This window comes from Stenella coeruleoalba (assembly GCF_951394435.1).
Source record: "Stenella coeruleoalba genome assembly, chromosome: 4".
Lineage (NCBI taxonomy): Eukaryota > Metazoa > Chordata > Mammalia > Artiodactyla > Delphinidae > Stenella > Stenella coeruleoalba.
Genome location: NC_137149.1, coordinates 144819714 through 144831912, shown reverse-complemented (window position 1 = coordinate 144831912; position 12199 = coordinate 144819714). Strand labels below are relative to the sequence as shown.

Genomic DNA, 12199 nt, shown 5'->3' with positions numbered 1-12199 from the left:
CCAACTGTTTAAAACAGTATGGAGATTCCTCAAAAAAACTAAGAATATAATTACCATAGGACCCAGCTACTCTACTTCTGAATATTTAACTGATGAACATGAAAACACTAATTTGAAAAGATATATGCACCCCCATGTTCATTGCATCATTATTTACAATAGCCAAGGTATGGAAACCACCTAAGTGTCCATCAATGGATAAATGAATAAAGAAGATGTGATATATCTTGTGATATAATATATCTTGTGATGTTATATAGATATACATTATATATATATAATTGATTTCTATTCACCCATAAAAAGAATGAGATCCTGCCATTGTGATAACATGGATGGACCTAGAGCATATTATGCTAAGTGAAATAAGTCAGATGGAGAAAGACCATATGATTTCACTCATATGTGAAATCTAAAAACAAAACAAATGAACACACAAAATAAAGCAAACTCATAGATACAGAGATCAGATTAGTGGTTACCAGAGTTGAAGGGGGTTGGGGGTGGGCAAAATGAGAGAAGGGATCAAATGTATGGTGATGGATGGCAGCTAGACTTGTGATGGTGATCACATTGTGATGTATACAGATGTGAAATTATAATGCTGTTCACCTGAAAGTTATATAGTAAAAAAAGGAAAGGAAAGGAAAGGAAAGGAAAGGAAAGGAAAGGAAAGGAATCTGAAGAAAAAATCATCCTGTGGCTAAATGCTTTCTAGGCAATAACCTAGTTTCCCTACACTCAGTCTCTAAGTTAAATTCTCATAGTTATCCTTCTCATGAGCAAGAAATTCACACCTTTCTGGACCACACAGAAGATTTAAAAAATTATTTTCCTTAATCATTCACTTACTAAGTTATTCATTCCAAATATTTTTTAGAACTTGCTAAGTGCATAAAGAATAAATGTGAAGCAGAGGAAGAAAAGCAGGTAAATAATAATTATGCAGCATGCCAAGAACTGTATTAGAGAAATGGGCAAACTGATATGAAGTGTTCTTTTTCTTAAGCTGCTGATGTGTCTCTGAGGTATCATTAAGACGCAGACCTCCTAGAGAACGGACTTGAGGTTATGGGGAGGGGGAGGGGTGAGCTGTGACGGGGCGAGAGAGAGTCATGGACATATACACACTAACAAACGTAGTAAGGTAGATAGCTAGTGGGAAGCAGCCGCATGGCACAGGGATATCGGCTCGGTGCTTTGTGACAGCCTGGAGGGGTGGGATAGGGAGGGTGGGAGGGAGGGAGACGCAAGAGGGAAGAGATATGGGAACATATGTATATGTATAACTGATTCACTTTGTTATAAAGCAGAAACTAACACACCATTGTAAAGCAATTATACCCCTATAAAGATATTAAAAAAAAAAAAAGAGAAGTTGTAGAAGGCATGATGGTGATTAGTCATGTTGTTTATCTCTGTTTCTGAAGGATTTTGTCATTGCATCATTTACTATTCATCAACTTTATTTCTATTCTGTTCCTTTAGTACTATACTCATAAGCTTAATGGATAATTAATTCCTGTACTTGTGTACTTGAGCCAAAGCAACATGCTGTTCTTTAGTTTTTACCCTCAGAGCTCTTCAGGGGCATTTTTAAATCACTAAATAATTCATTGCATAATTCCTCTCTTTGGTTTTGCTCTTTGAACTGAGACACATAGTGATCTATGTATTTCTTCTCTCCTCCCCTTGTACAGCCAGGAGTCACTTATTTTCCTAAGACAAAACATTTTATTTGGAATAAAATCCCATATTCTCTTACTTGGCCCTTTAAGTCATAAATTGTAGCATACTAGTGACTCTGAAAATGAGAGCTGGCATATATATTTTGCATATTTTTTTCAAATTACAAAAAAGATAGAGAACAAATTTCTTTCCCCACTTTATTTTTTTTTGGTATATGCAAATGGGATCCTGGGGACTTGCATTGAACAGACCTTAAAAGGACATTTATTTCATTTAACTAAGAGCTTGTCAGGGAATTCAATCCTACAAATCATAAGACCAAAGTGATTGATGAGTTGCTAAAAGCGTTGTCACTTTCACTAGAAAACGCTTAAGTTTCTATTTCCTATAGTCTAGATATGAAAATGTAACTCAGATAGAATCGACACTGACACTGAAGGATAAGTCAAAAAAAAATAGAAAAGAAAAGAAAATCTCCTGAGAGTTTGATTGATATGTGAGTTTGTAACCCAATGAACTAAGAAAGAGAAATAAATAGCTTGCATTGTTCTCCAAAAATCAGTCACTAGATTTCACTATTTTCTAAAAGGAATGGAAAGGGCAAACCTACCAACAGGAATTCTTACTTCAGTGTAAAGTAAATGATAGAAGCAATTTCTCTTAAATGTTGGTAGAGAACATCTGATTATAGGGAGAAAGACTAAAATTGATTCAAGGGTACAAGAGAGCAGGATTGTATTACACTGAGCCATGTTGATGTAATTATGTCATTCCTTTTCCCATCTAGATTGCTACATCAATACAAAGAATGGGAGCTTCGTGAAAAATCTATAGGAGTGTGAAATCAAGATAAAATAATAGCATTATAGATGTGGATCTTTAATTCCACAGAATTGTAATATATTACTGAAAGCTCTTTTTCAGTCAAATCAGATATTATAGACCGTTTCAGACCAAACACCTCATTTTACAGGGGAAAAAGGAAACAAGCTAGTAATGATTATGATGATATTAACCAAAATTATTAAAGGATGGTTAACCAAAAATAAGTATTAGTGTTATACTGTAATTAAAAAGTATTGCAGGGCTTCCCTGGTGGCGCAGTGGTTAAGAATCCACCTGCCAATGCAGGGGACATGGGTTCAAGCCCTGGCCCAGGAAGATCCCACATGCCACGGAGCAACTAAGCCCGTGTGCCACAACTACTGAGCCTGAGCTCTAGAGCCTGGGTGCCACTACTAAAGCCCTCGTGCCTAGAGCCTGTGCTCCACAACAAGAGAAGCCACCACAATGAGAAGTCCGCACACTGCAATGAAGAGTAGCCCCAGATCCCTGCAACTAGAGAGAGTCCGCGTGCAGCAATGAAGACCCAACACAGCCAAAATAAATAAATTTATTTTTAAAAATGTATTACAATAATAAGTATTTCCCACATATTCTTCTGGCAACTATTGGCTAATTAGAGTCTCTCAAAATATTAGGGAATTCTAATAGCATTAATTAGATTTTTAACAAATTTTTACAATGCAAATAATTAAATTTCCATGAACAAAAATATTTTTTAAATATAAGAGGCAAAAGACGTAAGAATATTTTTCCAATATTTCACTGCTAATAAATGTGATTTATATTATAGTGAGATATTTGCCATCTATAAAATCACTTTGCCAATGATGTAAAAGTTACTAGGAGACCACTCTAAAGCTATCTTTGGAGGAATGTAGCATGATAGCCACACGACTCTACCTGATATTTGGTCTATTTTAAAGCCCCAGTGTTGCTGTGAAATTTTATGCACACTATAATAAAAGCAAACAGAGTAGCAGAGAAGTAATATACAATTGTCACAGGTGGGTTTCCAAGAAGCAAATTCTGAAGTGTTTTTGTGTATATGCAGTGTTCATGTGTATTACCATGTAGGTTGTACTCTCAGGATCAACTCTTGGGATGGGAAGAAAATAGTATTTGCAGAGGGAGTAGTTTTGCTGAAGTGCAGTCATAAAAAGGGACACCATGAAGTTGGAAGCTGGGATGACCTTGAGAGGTTTCCTCAACTGAAACGAAGACACTGAGCTTTTATAACCCACTCCCTAGCCCCGGCCTCCATATCAATCCCAGTTTGGATGCAGGCTGCCCTGAGGAAGGGGTGTCATCATGGCCCAGTGATGGGAAAGGCAACGAATTGCGAATGTTAGCAGGCATCCTTCTCCGCAGCTGGGAGCATAGGCTTTACAGTTCTGAGATGGGAGCTGGACAGGGTACCACAGAATCCAACGTGGTAATCCCCCTGATCCGAGGTTTCACTTTCCACAATTTTAGTTACCCATGGTCAAATGGGGTCTGAAAATATTAAAAGGAAAATTCCATAAATAAACAATTCATAAGTTTTAAGTTGTGCACAATTCTTTTCTTTTTAAAAATAAATGTATTTATTTTATTTATTTTTATTATTATTATTTTATTTTTGGCTGCATTGTGTCTTTGTTGCTGCGCACGGGCTTTCTCTAGTTGTGGCGAGCGGGGCCTACTCTTGGTTGCGGTGCGTGGGCTTCTCATTGCAGTGGCTTCTCTTGTTGCGGAGCATGGGCTCTAGGCGTGTGGGCTTCAGTAGTTGTGGCTCGCAGGCTCAGTAGTTGTGGCTCACAGGCTCTAGAGAGCAGGCTCAGTAGTTGTGGCGCACGGGCTTAGTTGCTCCACGGCATGTGGGATCTTCCCAGACCAGGGCTTGAACCCGTGTCCCCTGCATTGGCAGTTGTGCACAATTCTGAGCAACATGATGGAATCTCAAGTCATCCAGCTCCATGCCAATGGGAAACCAGGGACATCACATCATCTGGTCCTGATATCCAACCGTCAACATTGTCATGGCTCCATCCAGGATCACCCAAAGCAGATGATCTCCTTCTAATATAGCCTCAGAAGGTCAATAGTAGTAGACTACCCATATCACAATGCTTACATCATTCACCTCACTTCATCTCATCACTTAGACATTTTACCATCTCACATCATCACAAGAAGAAGGGTGAGTACAGTATAATACAGTATTTTAAGAGAGAGAGAACATTCACATAACTTTTACTATAGTATTTTGTTATAATTATTCTATTTGATTATTGATTATTGTTGTTGTTAATCTCTTACTGTGCCTAATTTATAAATTAAAGTTTATCATAGTTATATATGCATAGAAAAAAACAGCATATATAGGGTTTGGTTCTATCCATGGTTTCAGGCATCCACTGGGGGTCTTGGAACGTATCCCCTGTGGATAAGGGGGGACTATGGTACTGTCTATCTTTTGGCCACATCAAGCACAACAGCTGAAATTGGGACCACCATTCTTTTTCAATAGTTCAGTGTCATCTTCCCTGATCCATCTGGTTTTTCAGGGCCAGAAACATGAATTAATTGAACATGTGATGGGGCTGCCTCCCCTGCTGCTTTTGGGTCTTTAAGGGATTAATCTCTGCCACTGTCCTCTAAATGTGACATTGTTCTGGGTATACTAACTTGGCTGTCTGTGTGGAAGAGGGAAGGAGGTGTAATTCTAAAGATTTCAGTATAATATTTTTATTCAAAATCTATTATATTACCAAACAAGAAATCAATGGTAGTGACATTATGGTCCACTACAAAAAGTCCCCATTCCAATTACACATTCTGAGACAAGGAAATGACCACTGGATGTATCCATGGACCCAGTGACAAGGGATCGACAGTGAACTGGACCTCATATGACTCCACTATAAGAAAGAGCCCAAAATGATGATTCATATCTCTGGCATCAGTGGTCGTTCAGACTCTTAAACCAATAATACTAAAAACCGTAAGTCATTCTCTCTTCTCAAGTATATGGCTTCAAGAGCAAATAGACATTATCCTTTTGGGGAAAAAGAGGAATCATTACTCTGTACTGTGGGTTCCTTCCCCCAAGTAATCTGGGAGGAAGTTAGCAATTTATGGTATGAAAACCAACTCGGGTACAAAACTTAAGCAACAAGTCATGATATCTTAATTGGGAGGCCTACACACAATCTTCTGGTCATCCATCATTGATCTTTTCTGGTTAAGTAGATGGAGAGATATTCTTCTTGGCTGACAGACAATCTATCTGGTCCCTAGAGGTACCATGTACTATTAATTACCTCCAGAGCTCTCTGTGGGTCAGGCCTCCCTGGCTACCACTGTGACCTCACCATTCATTGTGATAATTGTACCTGCCTGGCTTCTACCTGCCTCTATTATTTCAGAATCCTACCCATGAACCTACTTCAGTGATACCATCAGCCCTGGTTCACAGATGATGGCTATAGCCCAGTTTCTCAATGATACTGATACCCCTCATCATGCCATTCCTTTTGTGAGGGAAGCAGAATGTCCTCAGGTCTTCCTCCAGAAACTCCCAGAGGGTCTCCAGCCACCTGTAATATACCCACTTTGACATGTGCACTTATCTAAGCTTCTTGACCTTTCTTTCTTATTGCCTCCCTGGCCATTCTCACATTGTTACTTTATTTGGTGTGGGCTAACACTTTCTCCAAGCTTCAAGGTGCATTCCAGAAACACGTTAGCATCATCTCTTGCCCAGTTTGTTAAGTTCTGTATCCCAGAAAAAAATGTTCCCATATTGAAAAATTTCTTTATGTTCCATCGACTTTAACCCAAGACATCAGAGTCCATTCCAAATGTCCTCTCCCTGTTCCTGGTAATACTTGGTGAATATGTCCCAAGTCTCCTCTTTTTCCCTCTAACCAAACCCAGCACATTGCCAGTCAGATGACATAGTGACTTAGCCATAGGTACTGGCCTGGTGGCCAGGAGGGAGATGAGGAAGATCCTGAGAACGTCACAAAGTAACTTTGGGGCATTGCCTTCTGCCTCATCTCCAAGGAAGGTGGAGGAAGCATTTGCCTTTAACAGAGAGGAGTGGGCTGTGTCCTCAGCCTCAAAGTTTCAGAAGAAGCTCAGATTGTCCCATCCCATGTCTCAGGATCCCATTCTTTCCCAGCCTACCTAATTTGGAAATTTAACCCTATATGTAGCTGTGATATACTTTTACAAAGTCCTGTGCCTTGTCTCCAGCTGTCTCAGAGAGGCCTCTGTCTTCCATAGTCACCTTTTAATTGACAGCTAACTATTCTCAGCTTTTTATTGTCTCTCTCCAGAGAATCAATCACCCCTAGCAAATATCATCCAATTTAATTTTCCTTATGTTTGCTCTTTCTTCTGTATTTTTAATGTGTCGGATACATAAGTCCCACTAACTTATAGCCTACAACTGGCACATCATCCCAACTTACCACCAGTGAAATTTTAACAATTCCACCACCACCTTGTGCTCAGGGCTGTGTGTCGTCCACAAATACCCACCCTAATAACGTGATAGGGTCCTCACCCACTGACAGTGAGAAAGCTAGTGTGACAACTTCCCAATCTCATGACAGCCTCTGCTTTCCCAGACCACGCCTGGCACCAATGGCTGCAGGATGAGTCCCCAGGAAGCAGGGGGATGAGTGTGCAAGAAACTTACTGTGGAATGAGCACTCTTGGAATCTACAACGCTGGTGAAAGGAGAGGAAGCAGGATTTACCAGAAGAAGTGGGGCAGCTGCCTCAGCCATCTCTGCAGGGAGTGCAGGAGCTGAGGTGATGCCAGAAAATTCCCGATTGTGGTGAGGGCATTTACACTCCACACCAACGTCCCTCTGGAAGTTTCTGGGACCTTAGTCAAGGCAGTTTTCTTCAGCAAAGGGCAAGTCCCAGAAAACACTGACAGCTAAAAGTAGCCGGGCTTTGGCAGTACACTCTCCAGCTGGGGAAGAATCTTTCATCCTTGAAGGGAATCTGGGTTGTACACCACAGCATCCACTTCAGCCAGCATCAAAGTAGGGAATTCAGGAAAAGTAATTATATGATCAAGCCTTGCTGTTACTACTTCTCACTGAAGATGCTTTGGGGAAAAATAAGTAATTAATTAAATTCAATACCTGCCTGTTTCTCTTGTATTTTCCATTGTTTTCTCTCCCGCCATCTTTGCCATGGTATCATCGTATCATTGTCCGTACTCGGCACTACTGCTAGACTCATGTCCCTGAAGCACGGTTATATTTAGGTTCTCGTCCTCCACCAAGACCCTCCCTTTCTCCCAAAGAATCAATAAAATCCACCCTTTAGCACTTGCTCCAACCTAATTACAATTAACCTATCGACTCATACACAAAAAAACATCCTCTCAAACCACATGGTCTGTATTATTGTCCCCCTACCCTACCAAGCATCCAATCTGTATTGCCTCTTCCATGTTTTGTTCATACTGATCTACCCTTTTGAAAATCCCTTCCTTCTCCTATTCATCCTTCAAGATGACTCAGGTCAAAATTCACATGGCATTTTAAGGGCAGGCAGTGACCTCTCCTTCCTATGGATTTTGTCACTGGCTCTACCCTAATAATACAGTACCCCTTTAGAAATTCTATACATGTAATCTCTCATCAACAATCATATCATTCTTCTGTTTTGTAGCTTACCTTTTCACAAAATTAAGCCTTTTCTCCCTGTTCAGAGCATAGATAATTGTAGGGCAAAAACTTTGATGTTGTGTGCCTGGGCTCAATAAACCCTAAATGAATGGACATGGAAAGCACCTGTCACAGGGCAAACACCTGTGCACTTGTTCCTTGAGAACAAAGCCCTCCAAGACTCAGTGTCTCCCAAACTTATGTTTTGTCCTGTCCTAGAAACTGTAGCACTTAACATGATGTCAAATTACATTCCATTCCCACTAGGCCTATTTGTACCAACAGTAGATATTGGTGCATTTACCCTGTGAAAAAAGAAAATCAGTCTTACATGTTCGAATTCATGCAGGTCCTTCTTTGTGTGAAACAGGAAGTAAAAACTCACTGGGTACACATATAATAGCTATGAAAGCCTTTTGTAGCACTCTACCAGTTACAGGTGCCAGGTACAACATGCCAAGTGGTAAGTGATTAATCCAATGAATAGAAGACAATCACCAAGCATTTAAGGCAGTGCGCCAGTGGGTTTTATGATTATAGCTATTATTCATGTTGAGCACCAAAGTGCTTCAACATTAAGCGTTCATATGGAAGAATTTTTCCCATTCTTGATTGCCAATAAAGTTGTGATTTTAATATTTTTAAATGATTTTTTTCTAAATTTTTCAAGGATTGGAGCAATTGGGTGGATTGAAACCATATTTCACCATTCAATAGCATTCTTTAAGAGCTGCTCAGATTTCTAATCACGTTATCCCAGACAAGCATGTTCAGAGGACCAGAATCTAGCGCAGTGGATCTCAACTGGGGGAGGTTTTGCCCCCAGAGGACACTGGTCAATGTCTGGTGACAATATAGTTGTCACAGCTCTGACTGTGAGGGAAAAGGGCCAGGAATTCTCATGAAACCAAGCCACGTGTATTGAAAACTTTATAGAAGAGGAAATACTAGAGTTATGAAATTAGAAAAGAAAAATCTTATGTCTTCGGTCTCAAAGTTCAGGAGAATAATTTTGCATACAAATGAAAAACGGGAAAGCAATGAAGCTGAATCCCATACAACGTTCATATTAAAAAATAAGACATAACTTTTGCATAGGATGGCGGAAGAGTAAGACGCGGAGATCACCTTCCTCCCACAGATACACCAGAAATACATCTACACGTGGAACAACTTCTACAGAACACCTACTGAACGCTGACAGAAGACCCCAGACCTCCCAAAAGGCAAGAAACCCCCCACATAACTGGGTAGGGCAAAAGAATAAACAGAGACAAAAGGATAGGGACGGTACTTGCACCAGTGGGAGGGAGCCGTGAAGGAGGAAAGGTCTCCTCCACACACTAGGAAGCCCCTTCCCCCCAGTCTCCCCCGCGGAGACTGCGGGTGGCGGAGGAGAGCACAGCAACAGGGGTGCGGAGGGCAAAGCGGAGAGATTCCCGCACAGAGGATCAAGGCCGACCGGCACTAACCAGCCCGAGGCTTGTCTGCTCACCCACCGGGGCGGGCGGGGCTGGGAGCTGAGGCTCGGGCTACGGTTGGAGCACAGGGAGAGGACTGGGGTTGGCGGCGTGAACACAGCCTGAAGGGGCTAGTGCGCCACAGCTAGCCGGGAGGGAGCCCTGGGAAAAGTCTGGACCTGCCGAAGAGGCAAGAGACTTTTTCTTACCTCTTTGTTTCCTGGTGCGCGAGGAGAGGAGATTCAGAGCGCTGCTTAAAGGAGCTCCAGAGACGGGCGCGAGCCGCGGCTAAAAGCGCGGACCCCAGAGACGAGCTTGAGACGCTAAGGCTGCTGCTGCCGCCCCCAAGAAGCCTGTGTGCGAGCACAGGTCACTCTCCACAACCCCCTTCTGGGGAGCCTGTGCAGCCCCCCACTGACAGGGTCCCGTGATCCAGGGACAACTTCCCCGGGAGAACGCACGGCGCGCCTCAGACTGGCGCAACGTCACGCCGGCCGGCGCCTCACGCTGGTACAACGTCACGCCGGCGCAACGTCACGCTGCCTCTGCCGCCGCAGGCCCGCCCCGCACGCCGTGCCCCTCCCTCCCCCCGGCCTGAGTGAGCCAGAGCCCCCGCCTCAGCGGCTCCTTTAACCCCGTCCTGTCTGAGCGAAGAACAGACGCCCTCAGGCGACCTACACGCAGTGGCGGGGCCAAATCCAAAGGTGAAACCCGGGAGCTGGTGCGAACAAAGAACAGAAAGGGAAATCTCTCCCAGGAGACTCAGGAGCAGCGGATTAAAGCTCCACAATCAATTTGATGTACTCTGCATCCGTGCAATACCTGAATAGGCAACGAATCATCCCAAATTGAGGAGGTGGACTTTGAGACCAAGATTTATGATTTTTTCCCCTTTTCCTCTTTTTGTGAGTGTGTATGTGGATGCTTCTTGTGAGATTTTGTCTGTATAGCTTTGCTTCCACCACTTGTCCTAGGGCTCTATCTGTCCGTTTTCTTTTTTTTCTTAATAATTATTTTTTAATTTTAATAACTTTATTATATTTTATCTTTATTTTATTTTACTTTATCTCCTTTCTTTCTTTTTTTCCTTCCTTCCCTCCTTCCTTCCTTCCTCCCTCCCTCCTTCCCTCCCTCCTTTCTTTCTTTCTTTGTACTTCTACTAATTTTTTCTTTCTACTTTTTCTCCCTTTTATTCTGAGCCGTGTGGATGAAAGGCTCTTGGTGCTGCAACCAGGAGTCAGTGCTGTGCCTCTGAGGTGGGAGAGCCAACTTCAGGACACTGGTCCACAAGAGACCTCCCAGTTCCACATAATATCAAACTGCAAAAATCTCCCAGAGATCTCCATCTCAACACCAGCACCCAGCTTCACTCAACGACCAGCAAGCTAAGGTGCTGGATATCCTATGCCAAACAAATAGCAAGACAGGAACACAACCCCACCCATTAGCAGAGAGGCTGCCTAAAATCATAATAAGTCCACAGACAGCCCAAAACACCACCAGACGTGGACCTGCCCACCAGAAAGACAAGATCCAGCCTCATCCACCAGAACACAGGCACTAGTCCCCTCCACCAGGAAGACTACACAACCCACTGAATCAACCTTAGCCACTGGGGACAGACACCAAAAACAATGGGAACTACGAACCTGCAGCCTGCAAAAAGGAGACACCAAATACAGTAAGAAAAGCGAAATGAGAAGACAGAAAAACACACAGCAGATGAAGGAGCAAGATAAAAACCCACCAGACCTAACAAATGAAGAGGAAATAGGCAGTCTACCTGAAAAAGAATTCAGAATAATGATAGTAAATATGATCCAAAATCTTGGAAATAGAATAAACAAAATGCAAGATATATTTAACAAGGACCTAGAAGAACTAAAGATGAAACAAACAACGATGAACAACACAATAAATGAAATGAAAAATACTCTAGACGGGATCAATAGCAGAATAACTGAGGCAGAAGAATGGATAAGTGACCTGGAAGATAAAATAGTGAAAATAACTACTGCAGAGCAGAATAAAGAAGAAAGAATGAAAAGATCTGAGAACAGTCTCAGAGACCTCTGGGACATTAAACACACCAGCTTTAGAATTATAGGGGTTCCAGAAGAAGAAGAGAAAAAGAAAGGGACTGAGAAAATATTTGAAGAGATTATAGTTGAAAACGTCCCTAATATGGGAAAGGAAATAGTTAATCAAGTCCCGGAAGCACAGAGAGTCCCATACAGGATACATCCAAGGAGAAATACGCCAAGACACATATTAATCAAACTGTCAAAAATTAAATACAAAGAAAACATATTAAAAGCAGCAATGGAAAAACAACAAATAACACACAAAGGGATCCCCATAAGGTTAACAGCTGATCTTTCAGCAGAAACTCTGCAAGCCAGAAGGGAGTGGCAGGACATATTTAAAGTGATGAAGGAGAAGAACCTGCAACCAAGATAAGTCTACCCAGCAAGGATCTCATTCAGATTTGATGGAGAAATTAAAACCTTTACAGACAAGCAAAAGCTGA

The 12199-nt window shown here is 41.9% G+C and overlaps 1 protein-coding gene across 3 annotated transcripts in view; it reads right to left on the bottom strand.

Annotated features, from left to right (window-relative positions):
• FSTL5 (follistatin like 5) overlaps nucleotides 1-10135 on the bottom strand; it is a 1111808-nt gene extending 1101673 nt beyond the window's left edge. For all 3 annotated transcript variants that reach the window (XM_079921028.1, XM_079921031.1, XM_079921029.1), the window contains exon 1: nucleotides 9879-10135. The gene's annotated coding sequence lies outside the window, so the exon portion shown is untranslated. The remainder of the gene's footprint in view (nucleotides 1-9878) is intronic.
• Between the last annotated feature and the right edge of the window lie 2064 nt (nucleotides 10136-12199).